The 24,794-nt window shown below is 41.9% G+C and overlaps 2 pseudogenes; one reads left to right on the forward strand and one right to left on the reverse strand.

Moving 5' to 3' along the window:
- Positions 1 to 24,794, reverse strand: part of LOC132842591 (uncharacterized) — a 522,997-nt pseudogene that overhangs the window by 116,178 nt on the left and 382,025 nt on the right.
- Positions 395 to 3,515, forward strand: LOC132842124 (uncharacterized; annotated as a pseudogene).

The following is a 24,794-nucleotide window of genomic DNA, read 5'->3' on the forward strand; positions in this document are numbered from 1 at the left end:
TTAAAGTCAAATCAGTGGTCAGAAAATTAGAACAGATTAAATAAATAGATAGTGATTTAGTATGGAAAACCTTTACCACTTGGTTTCTTTTTATGTTTATGCCTTGTGGATAAACCTATGTGAAGCTTTTTATAAACTATATTATTAGTGCACTTTTCACCAGGACCAACAGCTGAAATGGTTCCCAGCACCATCACACCTCTTCCTCCAAGCTTAACTGTGGGACAGATGTTTCACTGTTGTATTTCTCATCAGATCTGTTTATAGCTTCCAGCTAAAATGTCCTGTAAATAGGAAATTACCCCAGAATCCCAGATCTCATGATTCTTCACTGAGAAATGTGACAATTACAACTACATCAGGGATCAGTTTAGACTTTAGGAAATTTTAATTTTCCATCAACAAGAACCCACCTAAAGTTGGCTACAAGTTCATCAAGTACCCAGAGTCATTTCGTGCCTGCCTCATGCAGGTGTGTAACTCCAGCTGGTGGGCTTTCAACGAGGCCCATAAGAACATGGATCAGATTAGACTTTACACCATGGCAGTTCCTGATTACATGAAGATGGCTGTGAAGATCCTGTTCCAAGGCAGCAATGAGGTTGTTGAAGCTCACCTCCCTGATCAGCTGGAGAACATCCGTGTTGTTGCAGATGAATGTCTGGAGCTGGCAATTCAACAGAAAAACGGTTCACTGATGTCATCAACATTATCCAAGAACTGCTGGGTGCATGTGTAAATGCTGAGCACTTTTATGGAGAGGAGCTGGCTGATAGCTTTGATGAAATCACTATTTATAGTAAATCTGCAGAAATCCTGAAATGCACAGAGAAAATTCAAGAGTTTGTGATTGAAAACACAATTAACTGGAAAGATTTGTATGATCAAAAACACAAAACTACAAAGACAAATTTTCAGGCAGATCAGTTCAAACGAATCGGGGAAAGTTTAAAAGAATTTCCAGACTGCAAAACAAAAGAGGAAGCTCAAAACATCTGTACCAAAGGCATCGAGATCTGTGAAGAACTAGCAAAGTATACACCAGAACAGAAATGTGAAGAAGCCAAAACAAATGAGTTGATTAAACTGATCAGAAACCTGAATGAATCAGCTCATAAGTTTGACAGCAAAAGTAAATCTGTCACAAATTCTCCTGCTCTGACTCCAAAACCACCAATGATGTATAAAGAAGAAAGTAAACCTGGGAAGGTGAAAGCTTCACAAAGGGCATCAGATAATGCCAGGTTCCGCATAGAGGTGAGCCGCGCTCAACTGGACAAGACCAGTGAGATGTATGGTAAGGGTGTAGAGAACATGGAGAAGAACCAAAAGGAGCTGACTGAAATCCTGATCACCATGAGGAGCTGTGAGATCAAAGAGATAGACTTTAACAAAACTATAAAAATGTTGGTTAAGGGTATGGATGCCATGGGGAGAGTGAAGGAGCAGTGGGAGAAGATGGTGCGCTTCTTTCAGATGGTGTCCAACATTGTGAAAATCAGTCTGACCAAAACCCTTAAAGATTTTGTATCCACATCTGAGGAGACACAACAACTTTCCTACAACGCAAAGCTCTTCTCCAAAGATCTGCTCTACAATCAAGCCTTTCAAGCCACTAACATCGCCAACCTTGTCAACATGATCTCTACAACCTACACTGAGGTGTCCACCAAGCACCTCATGGATCGTGTCAGCTCTCTGGGAAAACTGATGGCTATGGACAAGGAAAAGCCAGAGTTTCAGTTTCAGGTTGATCAGTTACGGAACACCTGTGATGAGGCTCAGAAAGCCATCTCAGTCCTTGTCCTCAAGAACAACAGGGAGTTTGAAGGGAAGAGTCTTGCAAGACTGGAGAAGGTTGATAAAGAGTTAATCACCATTCTGTTTTCAACCTGCCAAAGTTCTCGCATACCACCACACTGCTGCGATCCCTCCACTGGCTTCCGGTAGCTCCACGCATCAGATTCAAAACACTGATGCTGGCCTACAAAGCCAAAAATGGACCAGCTCCCTCTTACCTCAAAGCCCTCATCACTCCTCGCACTGCACCCCACACCCTCCGATCTACCAGCACTGCTCGACTGGTTCCACCATCTCTCAGGGTAAGAGGCAAGTATACTACAAGACTCTTATCTGTACTGGCACCAAGGTGGTGGAATGAACTTCCCCTAGAGGTCCGGACAGCTGAGTCACTGGCTATTTTCAAGCGGTGGTTGAAGACCTACTTATTCAGGAAACACTTCAACTAGCACTTCTTTCCTTATCTTTTGCATTTTTAAAATAAAAAAAAAAAAAAAAAACCTTTGACACTTTTTCATTGTAACTCTGAACAAATGTTTTAAACTCATGGTATCTTAAGTATGTATCTTAGTGATCCAGCATTAATGCATTCAATGTTAGAGATTTAAGCACTTATGTACGTCGTTCTGGATAAGGGCGTCTGTCACATGATGTAAATGTAAATGTAAACAATAAGTTGTCACCTCACACACACAAATATATATATATATATATATATATATATATATATATATATATATATATATATATATATATATATATATATATATTATGCAAATAAGTACATAGGTTAGGTAAATAAAAAAAATAAAGTGATAAGTGTACTGCATTCATTGAATCAATTATTTTATTGATCATGCCTCTCAATTACATCTGGCCAGAGAATTTCATCAACATCACAGAAAATATTTTCACGAGTCATGCATCGTGGGAAAAAACGCCTTGAATGCTGTATCCATCCTTAATCTCCACAGGCCTCTTCCATCGCTTGAAGAAGACTTACTTGGTTGTAAGGGTTGCGATCATGTACTTTTCATCTCCAAGAGGAGAAGAATTCCTCAATTGGATTCAGGAAAAGAGAATATGGTGGAAGAAACACCATCCTGAATTGTGGGTGATTCTCAAACCACTCTCGCACTAGTGCTGAATGGTGTAATTGGACATTGTCCCAAACAACTACAAAATTCCGCACCATTTGCTCCTGATCACACTGCGGAAAGAGGATTTCATTGGGGAGGTTTAAAAAATATAGGAGCCTTGCTGTGTTGTATGGTCCCAAGACAGCATTGTGTGCCACAGCACCAGTTGTAGAAATTGCTGCACAGAGAGTGATGTTGCCTCCTCGTTGTCCAGGGACATTGACTGTAGCACGATGGCCAATCACATTTCTCCCTCTTCTCCATTTTTTTTGAAGATTGAAGCCTGCTTCATCAATATACAGGTACTCATAATGAGTTGACAGTAAAATTGAAGTAATTGGGTTGCACATACTTGAACAAACTGGAATCGCAACTCCTTCACTCTAACGGATTTCCTCTCAAAGGGCACTTTGTATACTTGCTTCATTCGGATAGCATTTCTTCTTAGAACACGGTCAATTGTGGAGCGACTGCATTGGTGGATATTGTGGAACAGTTGATTGTCCTGTGTTATTCTTTGCAGAATTTCTTTTTCTGGACCACCATGTCAACAATGGCATGCTCTTGTTCAACTGAAAAAAGTCTTGTTCGTCCACCTGAGTGTTCTCTAACTTCAATTCTGAAAAAGGTTTGGACAAGCAGGAACATTTACTGTAGAGATCTAGACCTATGTCAAACAAGACTACATGGACTCTCATTGTAAAAGTAGAATGATATAGTTACTTACTGGTATTCCCTCTGAAATGCACGGATAATTGAAGCCACTGTGGATCTATTTATATTGGGCTGAACTCTCTGGCCAGCTTCTCTCAGTGAGAGACCATGATTTATGACATGGTCAATAAGTGTGGCTCTGATTTCATTTGAAACACGCGTGTACCCTACCCTCATTCTACCTCTCCTCCCTCCTCTTCCTCTTTGCCCTCCTCTTCCTCCCTGTCCACCTTTTCTTATATTTTCTCTTTCCACTATACCATTGCCCTCCAATCTATCCATCTCTTCAAACTCTTCTCCTCTTCCTACATCCTCAGCTCTTCTCGCTCTTCCTCCTACATCTTCAGCTCTTCTTTCTCTATCTCCTCTTCCTCTTCTCCCTCTACCCTGGCTACCACCTCTCACTCTTAAACCTCTTCTGTTTCCACTGCTCATACTTCTTTTTTTGTCTTACTGTATCTCCTCATTGTCTTCTTTGTTCTTCTTCTCTTCCCCTTTGTAGTTGTTGTAATTACGTACAGTAAGACAGCTGTGTGAACAATTAGGAAATTGGCTTTTTCTGTGTTGAGTGGATTACTAACTCATCAGATAACAATTTGGCATTAATGTGGTGTGCAACTGACTATTTTACAATTCACAGAGTTTTGTTTGTTGTGTTTTGAAAATAGTAAAAAATGCTTGTGATCTTTGTGAAGAACAATGAAAAAGTTACAAATGTTTTTCCTGATATATTAAAGATTTGGTTGGCTGTATGAACTGCTGTGATAAAATTAGGGATTTTTGTGCACAGTGTTTTGAGAAAATTATGCTTTTGATTTGTGATTTGTATGAAATGAAGGAGAATTTACTATCTGTTTAGGACAATTACAAAATGTACTGATCACTGTGTTAACTGTTTTGAGAGCTGTTACCTGAGTTTGGAGAAATGTACCAAATCGATTGAGAAAAACTGTAACTTGCTTTTTCTAATTACATTTATATTACAAATATTATACACACATGTAATATTCTTGTGTATGTTAATATATGTGTTTGTATTAATGCTCTGTCTTAGCAGCAAAGTGACAAATTTATTCTGCACTTCAGACTATTCTCTAATACACAATATAACTTAAAACTTTTTTTCCATTAGCTTTGCATTTACCAAAAAATTAAAGATTTCTTACTTATGTGTATTATTTAGTACTCAGAAGTTTCTTAAGTGATAAATTTCTAAAATGATAAAAGTCGTTTACTTCACCTTCTTCTTCAGGTTTACAATTATAAAGACTAAACTCTTATAAATGGATGTTTTTATTTTTTTTTCAGTGTAGGTATTGATGTTAAATTGGTCCTCTATCACTGTACCAACCCAAATGTACCAGAAAAATCTACTAGAAGATTCTGACATAAAATAATTGAATTACAATTTGGATTTGTTTGTTTGCACTTTACCAGAATAAACACTTTCTGTAATTTCATTCATTTTGTCTACTTTTCTGTTTTCTCCTTGGGGATTAATAAAGTTCTCCACTAATAATACTTTGTTGTAACACTTGTTAAGCTATTGTAAGAGGGACTATACACTCTCAGATGAATCTCCAGTCTCCTGCAAATGGGTCCATCAGAATAATGCAGACATTCATAAAAATATGGAACTTTTCCTACTTTTATTAGTTAGCGTTCATGAGGTTTTGAACACAACAACTTATTACACAACTTCCTGCACATACTTTACCTGCACGTACAACGACTCATACGTCAGCACGCCAAATCCTAATAACACAATTACCTCCATAGACAAAATAAACACACACAAATAAATCTCACACTATCGTTATGGCAACATTTAACTGTATGTAGAAATGTTAAGGAATGTTGATAATTAAACAGTCTACTGCCAAATTAAACAAATAGACAAACCTATCACAAAAAGGGGTGGTGGGGGTGTGGTGGGTTAGAGGTTAGGGTTAGGGTACAGACAGCAGGTCAGATTTTTTTATATTGTTTGTCTGTCTATTGTAGTCACATTTGCTTACACTTTTACATGACACTGTTGCTAAAGTAATAGTGCAAGTGTTTGTGTATGCATGTGTGTGTGTGTGTGTGTTTGTGTGTCTGCATGCATGTGTGAGATACTGTTTGTCTCATATTGAGAAATGTTGCCATACAGCACCCTCTGCTGTTACCTTATGTTTTGATTCTGTTTGCTTGCTTATTTATTTATTTGTAAAAAAAAAAAAATCTGCACTAATTCTAATTCAATAAATATCTTTAGCAAGGTTCCAGTAATCCATGTCCTTAGCTGGTCTTCATCAAAAAGGTTAGCAGACTTCTTTGTGCATCATCTTTAGAAGAGGCTTCCTTCTGGGACGACAGCCATGCAGACCATTGATGCAGTGTGTGGCGTATGGTCTGAGCACTGACAGGGTGCACTGACTGAAAACTTTTGGGTTCAACTTGGCAAGAGAATTGTTGGCTGATTGACCACAATAAAGAAGTTTGCTCATTCACATCCAGGTCTGATGATCTTTCTCATTGTTTTATTTGTATTAATGTTAGTGCTATCAGTAAAGTAAATTTAATTAAAAATTATAAAGCATAAAAGTATTATAAAGTATATAAGTACAAATCACCCTGCGATGTGTCGACTTGGAGACGGGCTCTAAGTTCTGACACCCACCCCTTTACACCTCTGCAATAATGCTGGTAGCATTCATACGTCTATTTCCAAACACAACCTCTGGATATGACGCTGACCACGTGCACACAACTTCTTTGGTGGACCATGGCGAGGCCTGTTCTGCGTGGAACCTGTCCTGTTAAGCTGCTGTATGGTCTTGGCCACCGTGCTGCGTCAGGGTCCTGGCAATCTTTTTATAGCCTATGCCATCTTTATGTAGAGCAACAATTCTTTTTTCAGATCTTCAGAGAGTTCTTTGCCATGAGGTGCCATGTTGAACTTCCAGTGACCAGTATGAGAGAGTAAGAGTGATAACCAAATTTAACACACCTGCTCCCCATTTCACACCTGAGACCTTGTAACACTAACGAGTCACATGACACCTGGGAGAGAAAATGGCTAATTGGGCCCAATATGGACATTTTTACTTAGGGGTGTACTTACTTTTGTGGCCAGCGGTTTAGACATTAATGGTTGTGTTGAGTTATTTTGAGGGGACAGCAAATTTACACTGTTATACCAGCTGAACACTCACTACTTTACATTGTAGTAAAGTGTAATTTCCTCAGTGTTGTCACAAAAAGATATAAAATATTTACAAAAATGTGAGAAGTGTAATCACTTCTGTCAGATACTGTATATTCATTGTCCATGGCTTTGGAGCTAAAACAGTTCCATAAATACACAAGTCTGCTTTTAAATATTCAGTAAACTATATTATACACATCATCTGTCACTCAGATACATGAACAATGTTTCTTATGTCACTGGCTGCTTTGTTACGACATTAATTCAGCTAAATTCAGTTCAGTTTTATTTGTATAACACTTTTATCAGCAGACATTGTCTCAAAGTAGCTTAACAGAAATATATTAATAGGATTTAATTTATTCATTTAGAAATGTATACATTTATCTCTGCATGAACATAAAGCTCCAGAAAGCAAAGAAAGGAAACACAGAACTTACATAAAGTGACAAATTGGAAAATACAAAGGAGGCGTTTAATAATCAAAAGAAAGAAATAAAGCAAACAATAGAAGTTCATGTTGGTAAGGCTGCCCTCTGGTGGTCTGTGGGGGAATTCAATTCAATTCAAATTTATCCATATGACGCTTTTAACAATTGACGTTGTCTCAAATCGGCTTTAGAGAACATAAACATAAAACAAAAGTTTAATATAAAGATTAATACACTACAAAAATTCAAGATTAATATTAGATATATTTAAATGTATCAGAATTGTCCGTGGAGGGCGTGACAAGAAGTCTATTTTTGCTTTTCACTGATTGAAACTGCAAAATCTGTTTGTGGTGATTGTAGTCCTAAAGCCATCATGTAATGCCCAAGGTGCTCATTCACAGTAATCTAACATTACTGTGTTATATAATATTTATACTATGATGAACTGAAATATATGTAGAAGTAATTTATTTTGTAACATCATTGGTGTTCTAAATCAATTGTGAATTTGTCACACTTCAATCCCCCTCAACCCCACTCACTTCATTATTACGTGCCAACCCAGCATTCAGGTAATGACAAATCTGACTCCATCCTGCAATGTCTGGTCCCCAACATCCCCTTTGTCATAGAAGTGGACGCTTCCAGCTGCGATATCTGGGGCATAGTATTCCAGTGGCACGGCACCCTGGGCAAACTCCTTCCCTGTGCATACTTTTCAAGGCAAGGCAAGTTTATTTATATAGCACATTTCATACACAATGGTAATTCAAAGTGCTTTACATAAAATAAAGTTAAATAATCAAAAATACAATAATCACATTAATAAAATATAGAATTAAATTTTTTTTTAATGATTTAAAAATTGATTTAAAATAAAATTAAAACAATTAAAAAGAGGAAAGGATTATACATAGTGGATAATAGTGGACAAATCAAGGGACATTTTCTTTTAGAGACTGAACTGAATTCAGATACTGATGAGTTTTTTTTTGTTATTGGGAAAATTCTTGAGGTTCTTTCAATTCATAGTGAATTAATCTGTCACTGGTTTACTGGTTATCCAGATTTGTTGTTTTATTTTGATTCATGTTAAACCTGTTGAATTTGTTTATTTTGATAAAGTGATTGCAATGCTTTAAGAGAAAAAAAACGGAAATAGTACAAAGTATTGACAAGTGAGCATTCTTGTGCTACTGTTTTTATTTTCTTTTGTATTTATTTTACAAATGTTTGTGTTTAATACAGTTATTCTTGTTCCTGAATAATTGAGGTAATGCAAAATTTACACGCTTGGTGTGGGTTACAAAAACACTAAAATAAGCTATAATAAAAACAAATGTAGGAATAAACCCAATTAAAATGAAAGGGAAAACTATTGATATGCCATGGAAAACAGATACGTTTTTAAAAGGGACTTAAAAATGGACAGAAATGGTGTTAATCTTAACTCTATAGGCAAATCATTCCAAAACTTTGGCCCAATCACTGAAAAAGCTCTATCCCCTCTACGCTTAAGTCTTGAAAAGGGAACAGTGAGGAGGTTCTGGTTGCCTGATCTTAGGCTTTGGGAAGGAGAGTAAGGATGTAATAATTCAGATAAATAAATAAATACAAAAGTATTTTAAAACAAATTCTGTATTCAATAGGCAGCCAGTGAAGAGTCCTCAGAAGAGGGGTACTGTGATCGCTTTTACGCTTTTGAAGCATTTTGAACTAATTATAAACTGTTAATTTGAGTTTTGGCGGCACCACAATGTAGAGAGTTACAATGGTCTAGACGAGAGGTGATTAGGGCATGTACTGGCATCTCTAAGGTTTTGTCAGTTAAAATGTGTAGCAATCCAATGACAGCAGAAACTTGTTTATCAAGTTTTAGAGACTCATCTAAGAGAACACCCAGATTCTGAGACCTAGAGACTCATCTAAGAGAACACCCAGATTCTGTACCTGCAGAGACCGAAAGACAGATAGACATCCTAAGTCAAGGTTGGTGGCCTTTGCACTTTCTGTGGGGGGGCACTTGACAAATAGAGGTGAAACAGTATTTTTTTTTTATATGTGACAAAATATATATTTGACAAACAAAATAAATATTTTTCAAACAAATTATATGAAATTATATTGTTCAAAGGCTGAAGTTGGTGTCACTGTTACTGTTTTATAGAATTTCCCCTTCTTTATGCTATTTTCTAAGCCTTTTTCACAGCAACAGACGTAAAATGTCCTGCGGTGTAACACCACACTACAGTAAAGAGAAAAAGTACAGATATTACTGATTTCAACTGCAAATCACATATGTTAAAGTTTAAGAAGCCTTTTCTAAAAATCATCATTGAAATTCAACATCCAGTTATTTTTCACAACTGTTTTTCAGTTCTACTCCTTACTTGCACCTTGTTTTCTCACTCACTCGCATAGAAATATTTCGTAAAATGAGAGTCTTACTGCACTGTTTATTATGTAGCTTTGTAGAAGCCAACATTCTGTTTTCCTATTTAAGCTTAGCCAAAAATTTATCAAGAGTAACTCCTCCTAGGGCTTTCGAGCCACATGCACCAAATTCAGATATGTCTTAGAACCTGGTCTGAAGTTTGTTGCTCTTATTTTTCTAAGCGATCCGAGTACCGGTACTTCCGGTACCGGGTCTCAAATTGGCCTTTTTTCCCATAGACTCCCATTATAAACTTTGGAGGTTTCGAACTATCTACACCAACCACTGCCAGCTCCTTTAGGGTGATACTCTGAACAAACTTTTACATTTGTGTACCGACTGGCCTTCCGGTTGTCCTGCAGCCCCGCCCCAAAATATGCAAAATCAAAAATTAGCACAACATGGACATGTGACATATCAAAACACTCAGCCCAATGAGGGAAACTTCCTCAAGAGTATTCAGATGATGTCACATGCTTGTCTCCACTTGCTTCCAAATGTTTTGGCACCCTAGCTTTCTGTCCACTTGCTTCTAAAAGTAAAACTGTCCCTTATGTCCACTCGCCTACATAAAGCCCCGGCCTTTGCGAATACTTGCTTCATCAAAGCCAACATCAAAGTTTGTTGCGACAAACTTTACAGATCTAGTTGAAATTCAACATCCAGTTATTTTTCACAACTGTTTTTCAGTTCTACTCCTTACTTGCACCTTCTTTTCTCACTCACTCGCATAGAAATATTTCGTAAAATGAGAGTCTTACTGCACTGTTTATTATGTAGCTTTGTAGAAGCCAACATTCTGTTTTCCTATTTATGCTTAGACAAAAAATTTATCAAGAGTAACTCCTCCTAGGGCTTTCGAGCCACATGCACCAAATTTGGATACTGTATGTTGTAGACCCTGGTCTGAAGTTTGTTGCTGTTACTTTTCTAAGCGATCTGAGTACCGGTACTTCCGGTACTGGGTCTCAAACTGGCCTTTTTTCCCATAGACTCCCATTATAAACTTTGGAGGTTTATAACTCGGCAAGCTTTCGAACTATCTACACCAAACTCGGCCAGCTCCTTTAGGGTGATACTCTGAACAAACTTTTAAATTGGTGTACTGACTGGCCTTCCGGTTGTGCCACAGCCCCGCCCCCAATATATGCAAAATCAAAAAACTTTTTACAACATGGACATGAGACACATCAAAACACTCACAACAATGAGGGGAACTTCCTCACGTGTATTCTGATGACGTCACGTGACGTCACATGATGTCACATGAAAATAAAAGAATTTGCACAACATGGGCATGTGATATATCAAAACACTCAGCACACTGAGGGGAACTGCCTCGCGGATATTCTGATGACGTCACATGACGTCACATGATGTGACGTGAAAATCAGAAATTAGCACAACATGGACATGTGACATATCAAAACACTCAGCCCAATGAGGGGAACTTCCTCAGGAGTATTTGGATGACGTCACATGCTCGTCTCCACTTGCCTCCAAATGTTTTGGCACCCTATCTTTCTGTCCACTTGCCTCCAAAAGTAACACTGACCCTTATGTCCACGCACCTCCAAAAAGCACCAGCCTTTGCGAATACTTGCCTCGTCAAAGCCAACATCAAAGTTTGTTGCGGCGAACTTTATAAATCTAGTTTTTTTTTGTGATAGTTAATTTATGCAGTGCTTTGAAAGCTACATCATGATAAAAATCGAATTAACTTCATTAAAGCATTTAGTTGTACATAAAGTGATGTCACACCACGTGACTTCCATGTCACGCCACAGGACGGCATTTATGTTACAAAATTTTGCTTGTTGTAAATATTCCTGTATATTGTTTTTGTGTAAAAACCTTTTTTATTAAGTTAATATTTGTCAAATAATGCCAAAGCGCTTATGAATTATTCCAAATGGTGCTGGTTTATTTTATAGCTGTTTAAAATCATGTCTCATTTATGTTACAGTCACACCGCAGGACATTTGGCATAAAAGCCTTTAAATAAACAAGAACAAAAAATATTTTTTCATCCAAAAGTAAAACTACAACATAAAATACAGTAATTTGCTTCATTTACATATGATTGTTGTAAGAAAAAACACATTTTAGTGAGTATTTACACTGTTACGTTAAAATCACATGTCATGTCAACCACCCGGGGCCAAACACAATCACCTCAGTTTTATCTTCATTTAAAAACAGAAAGTTTTGGGCTGGCCAAGCTTTAACTTCATCTAAACACAATAAGTCAGTATTTCACACTCAGTATTTTCTTAGAATGGAGCCCAGTGGTAGCATATACATGGAAAACAGGGAAGGTCCCAGAATTGATTTTTGAAATCGATCCTGAAACCATTTTAGAACTGTGCCTGATAGCCCCACCCATGACTGATGCTGCAGATAATTCCAGTAAAACTAGAACCACAGAATCTCCAGAGTCAGTAGCTGTCAGTAGAGTTAAAAAATGTGCAGTTGGCAGGAGCCAGATCGAATAAGGGTGTTAAATCATCAGCCTTAGACCAGGCTTGAGTAATAAACATAAAATCCATATTGTGAGAAGAAAAAAAGTCATTCAAAAGGAAAATCTTATTTCCCCACAGATTGAGCATTTATCAAAGCCATTTTTGGTGAAGGGATACGTAATGGATGCAGAAAACACGGGTTTACGCCACTTCGCCAAAAGAAGCGACCATTCCGGCAAGATCCGTCCCTGGAGAAAGGGGACGAGGACAAGTGGAAAATCGGTCGAAGCCACATGTAAGCCTGATCCGGCAAGCACCATGCAACGGAGCCGCCATAGATCGGCTTAAAAAAAGGGCTAGAGGCAAAACTCGCCAGCAGATGAGCTTTTAGCTTGATAGTGTATCAGAAACTGACTGGCAGGCATCTCCTGACATTTCCCCCGCTGGCCCACCAGATGGAGCTGCTGCCTGAATATTGATTGATGTCCTGGTCAAGGCACACTATTGGGGTTGCTCTTAAGCCATGATCATGAAGTATTAGATTTATTTGCCTACCAAGCCTTTCATTGCTTTCATTGTTTGCCTGTGTACCGATTTGGTTTTGTTACTTTTACTCATGTATATTGTTGCCTAACTTTTTTTGGATGTTTTCCCCACATATTGTCTTTGCTGTGTTTTGGGACTTTTGTCGGTTTTCTTGACTGTTCTGGATTTGTTCAATCTGTGTTCAATAAACAGCACATATGGATTTCACATTTCATAAGAAATCTGAATCATCTTACTCTGAAACAGAAGGTAAAAGTGTTGTAGGGGAAAAACTAATACAGGACTAATACAGGACTAATATAATATAGGACTAATAAAATCAGCATGCAACATGATTACATTGTCGCAAGGATTCTTACTCTAATCGAAGTGTGAAATATTACAACCGAATTTTATGCTGTTATTTCTCCTCTGGCTTACCACAGTCAGTCATGTGCAACTAATAAACTGAGCTCCTTTTAAGTTGGAAACTTTCATGGATGGGTGGGTGATAAGGAGCAGAGCCGACAGAGATCATACACACCTTCACACATATCCTTTTATGCAGTTATGAATGCTAGAAAGTTTTTACATATGCAAAAACAGATGATTTAAACACCATGGACTGCTTAATAAAGTGTTGTGTGAAGGAAAAAAAAAAATTTCACACTCAGCCCTGTCAGGACAGGACTAATTGTACATGTGGTCCTGAAGCTGAATTTTATTGGTTACACAAAAGCATGGTTAAAGCTCTTCTCCCATTTAACAACCTGAAATTGTTATATCCAATCATCTGCGAGTAAAAGAACTGTGGACACTGCGGACAAAATATTGGCAGCTAAGTTAGTAACCAATTATTGGATTTTCACATGGCTACTACTGTAATCAACATTTACACTGTTTCAAGATTTCCATAGTCATTAAAAAAATAATAATTTTTCTTATTTTTCGTTAACAGTTCGGGCCATTATAAATCTGGCTGGCGCTTCCCTGTATACCGCAGCAGTGTTACAAGCTTACCAGGCTGACATCCGGAGGGAGATTAACATTCCTGTGGCAACAAAAAACCCACCCTGCCATCAAAGCCATGTAGGCTTATCTCTACCTTGTGGGTAAAGCCTACATGGCAGTTAGTCAGGCTGGCGCTTCTCTGTATGCCGCAGCAGTGTTACAAGCTTACCAGGCTGATATCCGGAGGGAGATTAACATTGACAAGTGGCTAAATCCTGGGATGGTCGTGGAGCTCTATATAATGAATAAATAATAGTTTCAAAGAATGTATGTTTGTGTGTGTGTGTGTGTATGTGTGGAGGAATTTCTTATACATTATCTACTGTTTAATGCATTTATTTTAGTATTAGCAGTGAAGAAAAGTGAGCTCTGATATTCTGAAAGGATCATTTCTCCTGTCTGGGTCCTGTGTGCATGTGGCAGTAAAATATGATCACACTCTAGAACACCAACACAATGTCGTCTCCACCCCAGAGAGAGGGAGAGAGAAAGAGAGAGAGAGGAAGAGATAGAAGAGAGAGACAGAGAGAGAAAGAGAGAGAGGAAAAAAACAGATAGAGCTCAGAATTTCCTCGCAGCTCACATTTCATCACAGAAAATCAAAAAGCCAAAAGGAACAAAAGGAAAAATACTGGACTTGTTTCATTACAGTTTTTTTTTAATTTTTTTATTTCTGAACCATTTCTCTGTGATTTCTAAAAAAAAACTTATTCCAATGTAGTAATCTGAATCATCTTACTCTGAAACAGGAAGTTAATATTGCTATAGTGGAAGAAACATAAACCTGGTCATGAGATCATCATATAAATCTCCTTCAGTGTCTGTATACATCTGTTTTCTACCACATAATCTTTTTATTAACAAAATGTCCCCTGTAGATCAAAATGATATTAAATAACTCAAGCTCACTAAGTACCATTTTGTCACCTTGACACGAAGTATCATTTTGTCTTATCTTCAGGAAAGAGTAGACATGCACACACAATCTTCTTGGAAACTGAAGCACACTTTAGCATCTTCACGCCTGATAGAGAAGCAACAGCACAGGTAAAAACAGCGGTGAGGGCTTATACATTTATGTAAACAAAACATGGTGCAATGTCCCTATCACTGTTGTTTCTCACTGCTCTGCTGATCTTGAATACCTAATAATTAAGTGCAAGCTCTTACATGTGAACGTGAGTTCATATACATTGTTGTAATAGCATTTACCTCCAGATGCTAAGGATAACACAAGCTATGAAAAACCCTAGGCAGGATGGCCATCCTAGGCTGCTCCCCAGTCCCAGCCTTGAACATGCCAGGGGAAAATTCTAGGCAGGCGGGGGCGATCGACAAAGCCTGCAAATCCACCACTCTCTCACTCACTCTCTCCTAGTGGAGGAAGCCCTAGCATTCAGTAGAGTCTCGGTCACCTCAGATGAGAGGCCTAACTCTAGGAACTGGTCCCCCTCAGGGGCCAGACCCAAAGTTTCCACATCTCGGGGCGGGGGTGCAGGATTGCCCCTGCACCTGAGAGAGGAGGTCCTCCCTGACGAGAACCTCCATGTAGTGCCATTCAGGAGGGAGGCTAGAACCATGAATCAGGACCGTTGACCCGGTCGTGGCGCACTCTGGATAGGACTTGAGGGAGCAGAGCTACCGGGGGGGTAGGACTACAGACGGAGCCTCGGCAACATCCATACCAAAGCCCAAAGGGGCCGGATGAGAGAGGGAAAGCCAGAGCGGACAGTGGGTCGACTCCTTGGAGGCGAACAGATCCATTTCCACCTTGCCGAAAATCTGCCAAATTCGCTCCACCATGTGGGGGGGTGGAGACGTCACTCCCCGGGCCTCAGCACCTGCCTCGACAGGATGTCTGCCTCCCAATTTACATGCCCTGGAATGAAAATTGCTCTCAGCGAAAGGAACCTGGTCTCTACCCAGAGCAGAATCTGCTGTGCCAACTTGAAATGGGGCGCAAACGCAGATCGCTCTGATGATTGATAGAGGGAACCACCACAGTGCTGTCTGTCCGTACTAATACATGGCAGCCCCTGAGGTGTGGAAAAAAGTGTTTCAATGCTAGAAACACAGCCCTCATCTCCAGGCAGTTTATGTGCCATGAGAGATAGGGGCCCTCCCATCGACCCTAGGCAGGACGGCCATCCTAGGCTGCTCCTCAGCCCGAAAGTGAGGCATTGCACTGCAACAGTGACACGCCCCAAGAGTGGGACCCAAGGCCAGGAACCGGGGTCTTTTCCACATAAGAAGGGTATGAAGCCCACAGCGCTTAACCCTTATAACCCTGAGGGCAGGTCTGTGAGGATGAAAGCCCGCACCCCTGAACCAGAGCTGGAAAGGTCTCATGTGAAGCAGACCCAAAGGGATAATGTTGGCTGCTGCCGACATGAGGCTGAGCCTCCTCTGTGCCTCGGCAACAGAGAGGCCTCGGCCTAGCCGAATAGCTTTCACCACTGACAAATGGAAGCCACCCGAATGGGAGACAGATGTGCCTGCATCGTGGTGGAGTCCAAAATTAGCCCCAGAATGGTGGTTCTCTGAAAAAGAGAAAGCACAAACTTTTCTGGTTTCAACCTGAGGCCTAGAGAACTCATATGGGCAAGCACAGCATCTTGATGACTGGCCACCATAGCCTTCGACTGGGCCAGAATGAGCCAGTTGTCCATGTAACTTAGCACACGGATGCCCTGGAGACACAATGGTGCCACGGCAGCATCCATGCACTTTGTAAATGTGTGTGGTGAAAGGGCTAGGCCAAAAGGAAGAATACAATACTGGTACACTTCTCCCCCAGAAGCGAACCTGAGGAACTTCCTGTGCTCTGGAAGAATGCTTATGTAAAAATAAGCATGTTTGAGGTCGATCGTCACAAACCAGTCCTCGGACTTGATCTGGGACACAAAAACCTTGAGCGTGAGCATCTTGAACTTGTAAGTCTTCAGAGTACAGTTCAGAGCCCGCAGGTCCAAAATCGAACGTAGCCCCCATCCTTCTTGGGGACAACAAAATATCAGCTGTAAAAGCCGGAGTCCCGCTCTGGAGGGGAACATGCTCTATGGCCCCTCTCCTCAGGAGTGAGAGAAGTTCCTCTTGGAGGAACACCGCCTGGTGTCTGCCAACAATCAAAGGGCATGTACGTCACACTACTCCAGCTTCTTTGTCTTCAGGAAGCGCTCTGTGTATGTGTGTCAATTGTTTGTCCTGTCTAATAAGGGAGAGAAACAATATGTTGCAATCTAAGCATTTTAAGAGATGCGTGCATCGGTGCCCCCGCTTTATCACGGGGGACGACACGCACTCTCTTTGCGTTGTTTGTTTGGGAGAGGAGCATCCACGGTCAGCTCTCGAGGGAGCTGGCTGGGTGCATTCCCTCGGCGTATTCTCCGATCCCACCTGGCTGTATTTTCAGCTTCGGCTGCGCCTCGTGATTCGAGTCCCGTGTCCGCCGAGGCGGCACGGCGGCTTCGATCATGGGGTTTGCAGGTTGAGTTAGCGGAAAAGGAGCAAGAGAAGGGTTCCCTTTCTCTTTCCCTCTCCCCTAACTCTGTTTGCTCGGTTTCGCTTTCAGGAGCTCGCGCTGCGATTTCTCCCGACCCGGAAGTGAGCATGCCGCTTTCCACGTCGAGCTCTGAGGAGCTCGATGTGGGCGTGGAGGACGCTCGAGGCAGTGACGCGTGCTGTGTCTAGATTAAAATTAGATTGGCCGGAAGAGGAAGTTGGTGTCATCTGTTCTAAGCTAGACGACCACTTTCTGAGTTCAGGCCACAGGCCACCTTCACGCAGGCAGCTGCCATTTTTCACAGACCTCCATGCTGAGGTGTCGAGGTCGTGGAAAAGTCCATTTTCAGCGTGTATTTTTTCCCCTGCCATGTCTGACTTTTCAGCCATTATAGGGCTTGAAATCCATGGGTATGGGGCGATGCCTAGGATTGAAGAGACGCTTGTGGGCTATCTCTCATCTGCACTTTGGTCAGCCATGTGGCTGTTTGTAAATGTGCTATACAAATAAAGTTGAACTTGAACTTGAATTATCTCTCACCTACATCAACCGCATGGAGGAAGCCTGCCCTTCCATCCAAACCATGTAGAACCACTTCAGCCCTTGTGGGTAAGGCCTACGTGGCAGCAGGCCAAGCACGTGCGTCCCTGCACACCATGATGGTTTTGCAGGCCTACCAAGCTGACCTGCTTAAAGAGCTCGATGATGGCGAGGGGTTGGAACCTCAGGTGGTGTCTGAGCTCCACTGAGCCAGTGACATTGCGCTCCATGCCACAAAGCAGACAGCCAGCTCCATAGGCCGTTCAATGGCTGCGCTTGTTACCACAAAGAGGCACCTGTGGCTCACTCTAACTGACATCAAAGATAAGGATAAGTCATTTCTCAAAATTCAGAGACTCTTCAGAGAGTTTCTCCACTGCCATGGCGAGCAGCCTGGGCCATCTTCCAGCCCAAACCAACCCTGCCCGTGCCCCCCGTCTAAGACTAGGGAGGCCGGTCGGCATACCCGGGCCCAGTCCCGTCAGGTGAGAGGGGACCTTAGGTCCGTCATCTCGGCCAGGCGGGCTACAAAGGAGCCCAGATGCTCGAGGGCTGGGGTTCCTAGGAACATCCTATTCAGGAAGGCTCCCTCTACTGCCTGCCCTGCGTTTCGAGGAGCAGTTGGGTCTGTGCCTGCTCCTCTTCCTTGCACGGATCTCCCTGAGTTGGCACCTGCTAGTTTCAGGGCATCCGGGATGTCAGCGCGAGGTTGACACCACTATCAGCCAACCAGGCAGTGTGGAAACTTCTGCCAGGTGTGTCTCAGTGGGTCCTGGATGCCGTAGGAAAACGCTACAGCATCCGGTTCTCCTCCCGTCCTCCGCACTTCCAAGGTGTGCTGCCCATGATTGTTGGCAGGCACCAGGTGGTGTTCCTCCAAGAGGAACGTCTCTCACTCCTGAGGAAAGGGGCCATAGAGCTTTTTTCCCCTCCCAGAGCAGGACTCCGGCTTTCACAGCCAATATTTTGTTGTCCCCAAGAAGGATGGTTGGCTGTGTCCAATTTTGGACCGCCGGGCTCTGAACTGTACTCTGAAGACGTGCAAGTTCAAGATGCTCACACTCAAGTTTATCGTGTCCTAGATCAGGTCCAAATACTGATTTGTGATGATCGACTTTGTGGACACTTATTTTCACATTGGTGTCCTGCCAGAGCACAGGAAGTTCCTCAGGTTCACTTTTGGGGGAGAAGTGTACCAGTATTGTGTTCTTCTTTTTGGCCTAGCCCTTTTCACCATGCACGTTTAAAAAGTGCAATGGACACTGCCCTAGCACCATTGTGTCTCCAGGGCATCCGTGTACCGAATTACCTGGACAACTGGCTCATTCTGGCCCAGTCGATGGCTATGGCGGCCAGTCATCGAGATGCTGTGCTTGCCCATATGAGGTCTCTAGGCCTCAGGTTGGACCCAGAAAAGTGTGTGCTTTCTCCTTTTTCGAGAACCACCTTTCTGGGGCTAGTTTGGGACCCCACCACAATGCGGGCACATCTGTCTCCCGCTCGGGTGGCTTCCATCTTGTCAGTGGTGAAAGCTATTCGGCTAGGCCGAGGCCTCTCTGTCGCTGAGGCACAGAGGGTGCTCGGCCTCATGTCGGCGGCAGCCAACGTTATCCCTTTGGTTCTGCTCCACATGAGACCATTCCAGCTCTGGCTCAGGGGTGCGGGCTTTCATCCTCGCAGACATCCCCTCAGGGTTATAAGGGTTACGCACTGTGGACTTCATACCCTTCTTATGTGGTAAGACCCCGGTTTCTGGCCTTGGGTCCCACTCTAGGGGCGTGTCACCATCGCAGGACTCTTTCGACGGACGCCTCGCTTTCGGGCTGGGGAGCGGCCTAGAATGGCCGTCCTATCTCTCATGTCACATAAACTGCCTAGAGATGAGAGCTGTGTTTCTAACACTTTCTTCCAAACCTCAGGGGCTGCCATGTCTTAGTACGGACAGACAGCACTGCAGTGGTTCCCCATATCAATCATCAGGGCGGTCTACGTTTGTGCCCCCATTTCAGGTTTGCACAGCAGATTCTGCTATGGGCAGAGACCAGGTTCCTTTAGCTGAGAGTGATTTCCATCCCAGGGCATGTAAATAGGGAGGCAGACTTCCTGTCGAGGCAGGTGCTGAGGCCCGGGGAGTTATGTCTCCACCCCCACATGGTGGAGTGGATTTGGTATGGACGTGGCTAAGGCTCCGTCCGTACACCTTCCCCTCGGTAGCTCTGCTCCCGCAAGTCCTAGCCAGGGTGCGCCACGACTGGGTCAACCGCTAGTTGCCCCTCGTTGGCCCTCTCGAGTTGGTCCCAGCCTCCCTCCTGAACGGCACCCCATGGGAGGTTCCCGTCAGGGAGGATCTCCTCTCTCAGGCTCAGGGGGCAATCCTATACCCTTGCCCCGAGATGTGGAAGCTTCAGGTCTGGGCCCCGAGGGGGACCAGTCCCTAGAGGCAGGGCTCTCTTCTGAGGTGACCAAGACTGTACTGAATGCTAGGGCTCCCTCCACTAGGAAGCTATATGCTCAGATGTGGAGGCTTTTTCGCATCTGGGGCGATGAACACTGTCAGGATGAACAATGTCTGGAGTCTTGCTTTTCTCAGGGCCTGTCCCCCTCTACTTTGAAGGTGTATGTGGCCGCCATTGCTGCAAACCACAAGCCTGTCCTCGGGGCCTCCTTGGGTAGGCACTCTCTGGTCTCTCGCTTTCTGCATGGTGTCAGGCAGCTGACGCCTTCCTGCAGACCGCACCCTCCTTCCTGGGCGCTGTCTGCTCTGCTCCTAGCCTTGGCCTCGTCCTAGCCTCCCCCCCCCGCATAGAATTTTTCCCCTGGCATGTCCAAGGCTTTTCTGCACCCCGGGGCAGGATATGTCTCTAAGGTGCCCAGGATGGCTGGCTGTCCAGTCATATTGCGGGCCTACTCTCCCCGCCCCATGAGTCGGCGGGACAGGAGAGGCTGCATTTGCCCACAGAGGGCTTTGAGGACTTATTTCCACTGCTCTAGCTCGTGGAGTAACTCCTCCACCCCCTTTTTTGTCTGTCTTGGGCTCACTCCACTAGGAGTATTGCCTCATCCAGTGCCTTAGCCAGGGGTGTTCCCTTTGGAGATGTTTGTGCTGCGGCAGGTTGGTCCTCTCCGCACACCTTTATCAGGCTATATAACCTGGATTTGGACCCCTCTCCAGGGTCCCAGGTCCTGCAGGGCCTTTGATGGTTTGTTCCCAGTCTGCTCGTGCTCTCTCACGGCACCTGGCACAGTCATCGACCAGTGCGTGGCAGCGTGGGTATTGGCGTTCCCATAGCGTCAGCACTGACGCAGCGTCGAGATCCCTCGAAAGGGAACTACACCAGGTTACGTATGTAACCCGGTTCCCTGAGAAGGGAACGAGATGCTGCGTCAGTGCTGTCGCTATGGGAATGCCAATACTCACGCTGCCACGCCCCGGGCATTCTCTCGCGCTTCGTCCAGACAAATAGAAGCTGGAGTAGTGTGATGTAGATGCCCTTATATGGACTTACTGGCACGTAATCACTCCGTCACGTGTCCTTCCCGAGCCATTAAATGGCATGTGCGCACACAGAGCTTCAGACACAACTTCCTGACAGAAGCATTCCCATAGCATCAGCACTGACGCAGCGTCTCGTTCCCTTCTCAGGGAACCAGGTTACATACGTAACCTGGTGTAGTTATGCCAGTCGTTCTTACTGAAAGCAAGCTTAATCTATGTAAATAGCGTTAAATCTACAACTGGGTTTTATGGAACTTATTGTATTCTATATTTAAGTTTTTTGTGTAGACTTATATTGTTGAGACCATATATTGTGTGTGCAGGTTCTAGCTTGCCTAAGCTGCTGTAACACCCTCATGAGATCAATAGATTATAAATTTATATCGATCTATAGCCACACCAAAATTGGAGGAGCATGCCGTTAGATACTTAGCAGTAATATCAATGAAAGTGGAAACTGAGATATAGATGATGAAGGATATGACAGTAAACAGTGCTTAAGTATAGTTGTTGTTGATTGAAGGAGGGTGTTAAGAAAGGGGGATAGCGAGAAGGAAGTTGCGGGAGGGAGCGACATTTTTTTCCCAGTGGTTCCAGGAATCATAGGTTTTAGATATAATTAAACAAACTTTTAATTTATGCTACAACACACTTCAGGTTTACCTGTGAATATGGGTTTCCAGCTACTGGCGCTGCATTAGTATTCACCGATACACAAACCATGACTTTTATTATTTTATTCTACATGTGCATTAATGTAAACTCTCATCTTATCTGTCATACTGTCACAGTTGTTCAGACATGGATCAGGTTTTTCTGGATAAAGCATGAAATAATGAACATGAAATAGGTGAAACAAACACACTTCACTGCAAAATAGGACATCTGGGACAAATGTCTGGGACAAACGTTTTATAAACACTATCTGGAAAAGTCCTTTTAATAATGTTTATATTCATGTTTAATATAATCTGTTTAAAACCTTTCACATAATAAAAGCAGCATGAAACATGATTAACCTTTCTTTATTTCTCTTTTAGCTCACAGATTTTATTCTTTTATTCTTTTATTGCACTTGCATATGAAACAGAACATCACATTTCTTTTCAAATGTTTTATACTTATTTCAACAAAACTCTGAAAATCTCTGTTGAAAACAAAAGAAACAGCAGGTTATTGTGATACTGTGTGTGATATTGAGCTGTTCTCTTAGGCACAGATGGCTGCAAGTCGTTGGTTGTTCTCCTTCATCTGATTGATGAGTCTTGGCAGATCATTGCGATAGAGGAGCTCATTTCCAGTGATCTGCTCTAGAGCCTTCATCACATCCTCCATCACCTTCATCACAGGCTCCTGGAGGATGAATCTGCGAGTCAGAGCTTCAGCCACACTGACCCTCCCACTCAGGACACCCAGAAGATGAACAGCTCCTCTCACCTTCTCCTGGAACTCAGCTACAGACTGACTCTGCTTCTTCACTTTCTCGATTCCTTCATGTATCTGCTTCAGCTGGTCATCTTTCTGACTGATGTCACGTTCGGTCTGGGAAATCTTAGACACATAGTGAGATACTTTAAGTTCATATTTTCTCACTTCATTCTCAGACTTTCTCACCTCCTCTTGAGCCACTTGGACAGCTTTATTTGCTTGATCCAGTTCAACTGCACCAACAATGATCATGGTAGGACCTGAACAGTGAAGAAACAAACTATAGAGTCAGAACAGACTCTCACATGAAGGTTATGATGATGAAACAGTTCAGATGTCATTATTTTTAACTGTATGCTGTAATTCTTACCTGCAATCCATCCAATGAAAGGTAGAAATAACACTCCTGCCCCAACACCGGTGACAATTTCAGCATCACGTTTCCTTTTCTGCTGATCCTGAAGTGTGTGTATTGCTGAATCCAGATTTCTCCTGGTCTGCTCCAGAGCTCCCTGTGATTCTCTGAGTAATTTTTCATTTGATTTCTTCTTTTCTCTAAAGTTGTCTAAGGTTAGTTTTGATTCATTTATCTCCTGCTTGAGTTTCCCCTCTTCTTGTATCAGTCTCTCTAAGTTTTCATCCAGACTCTTTAACCCTGAACTGGCTTCCTGTTCTGACTGCTTCAGGAGCTGATGAGCCTGTACTATCTGCTGTCTGATGTAGTCGTAGTTGGAGCATTTCCCAGTTACAGGATCTACATCTGCCTCAATAAGAGCCTTATAGACTTCATTCAGGGAGGAGATACCACCTTTCAGTGGAATGAGAACAGCTTCAGCTGTGTTCTTCAGCACAACTCTGTAGAGACAAACAAAACATTTCAACAGAGAAAAGAAAAAGTCTTAAAGAATTCAAATCAATTCATTTTTGTTTTGGTTGAATATTTTTAAGTAATTCTCTTTAAAAGTGAATAAATTGTTATGAATTATTTCTGTGAATTCTGGAATTCAACTCACTCCAATGATGAAAGCTGGTTCATCTGAAACAGGAACTAAACATGTTAAAGGGGAAAAACTCAAACCTGATCATAAGATCATCATAAAAAATCTCCTTCAGTGTCTCTAATCATCTGTCATCTGTTACAGAATGATTTTATTAATAAAAGTCCTCTATAGGTCAAAAGTATTATTGTTCTGTTTTTCTTTTTAATTCTTCATATGTCAGTCATTTCATTTTTATAATTTAAGTTTGAAACATGATTACCTTGTCACAGGGTCTCCTGAAGATAAATCTGTAATCAGAGTGTGAAAGTTTAACTCTGTTGCTGTATTTTCTCTTCTGGATCACCACAGTCACTTATTATGTGAGATTTATAAGATGATCTTGTTTTATAAGTGTATCAGAAGTGGGTGGGTGAAAGGGGGAGGGCAGATTACACATTATAAATACACAGGGGCTTTTAGTTTTGAAGGAGTGCACCATTTGGGTCACAGAGCAGACAGAGAACCTCCACACCTTCACTGAAGACTTTCAGCATATCCAGGTAGGAAGAGACTGTTCTCAACAATTACTTTTAAAGTTTTGTCACACTGCAAACTTTTATACAATTCAATTCAAATTAATTTGTATAGCGCATTTAACAATGGACATTGTCTTAAAGCAGCTTTACAGAACATAAGAAACATCACAAAGTTTATTATACAAATATTAACATTAGACAAAAGTTTAAGACATTTTTGTGTTGTATTTATTGACATTCATCGAAAAACTATAAAACCTTTGTCTTACAGTTATGAATGTGTGTTTGTGTCTGTGTGTGTGTGTGTGTGTGTGTCTGTGTGTGTGTGCATGCACTCATTATGCACATATATTTAATTATAAGTGTGTCATTTCTTTTGCTCCCTCTTTTGAATAAAGAACTGAACTAACAAAGCTCAAAAAGCTTTGAATAACAAAGAATAAAAACATTAAAAATCGTTCGTTAGGGATTAAAGTGTCTCCACAAATTAAATATAGTAATACCAACAATTGTTGGCTTCCTGGGCTCCATGAGGGAAGCAGCATATAAATCATACAGAATGATGGTTTTTGAAAGATATATATATATATATATATATATATA

The sequence above is a fragment of the Tachysurus vachellii genome, chromosome 3, assembly GCF_030014155.1.
Source record: "Tachysurus vachellii isolate PV-2020 chromosome 3, HZAU_Pvac_v1, whole genome shotgun sequence".
In the NCBI taxonomy this organism is placed as follows: domain Eukaryota; kingdom Metazoa; phylum Chordata; class Actinopteri; order Siluriformes; family Bagridae; genus Tachysurus; species Tachysurus vachellii.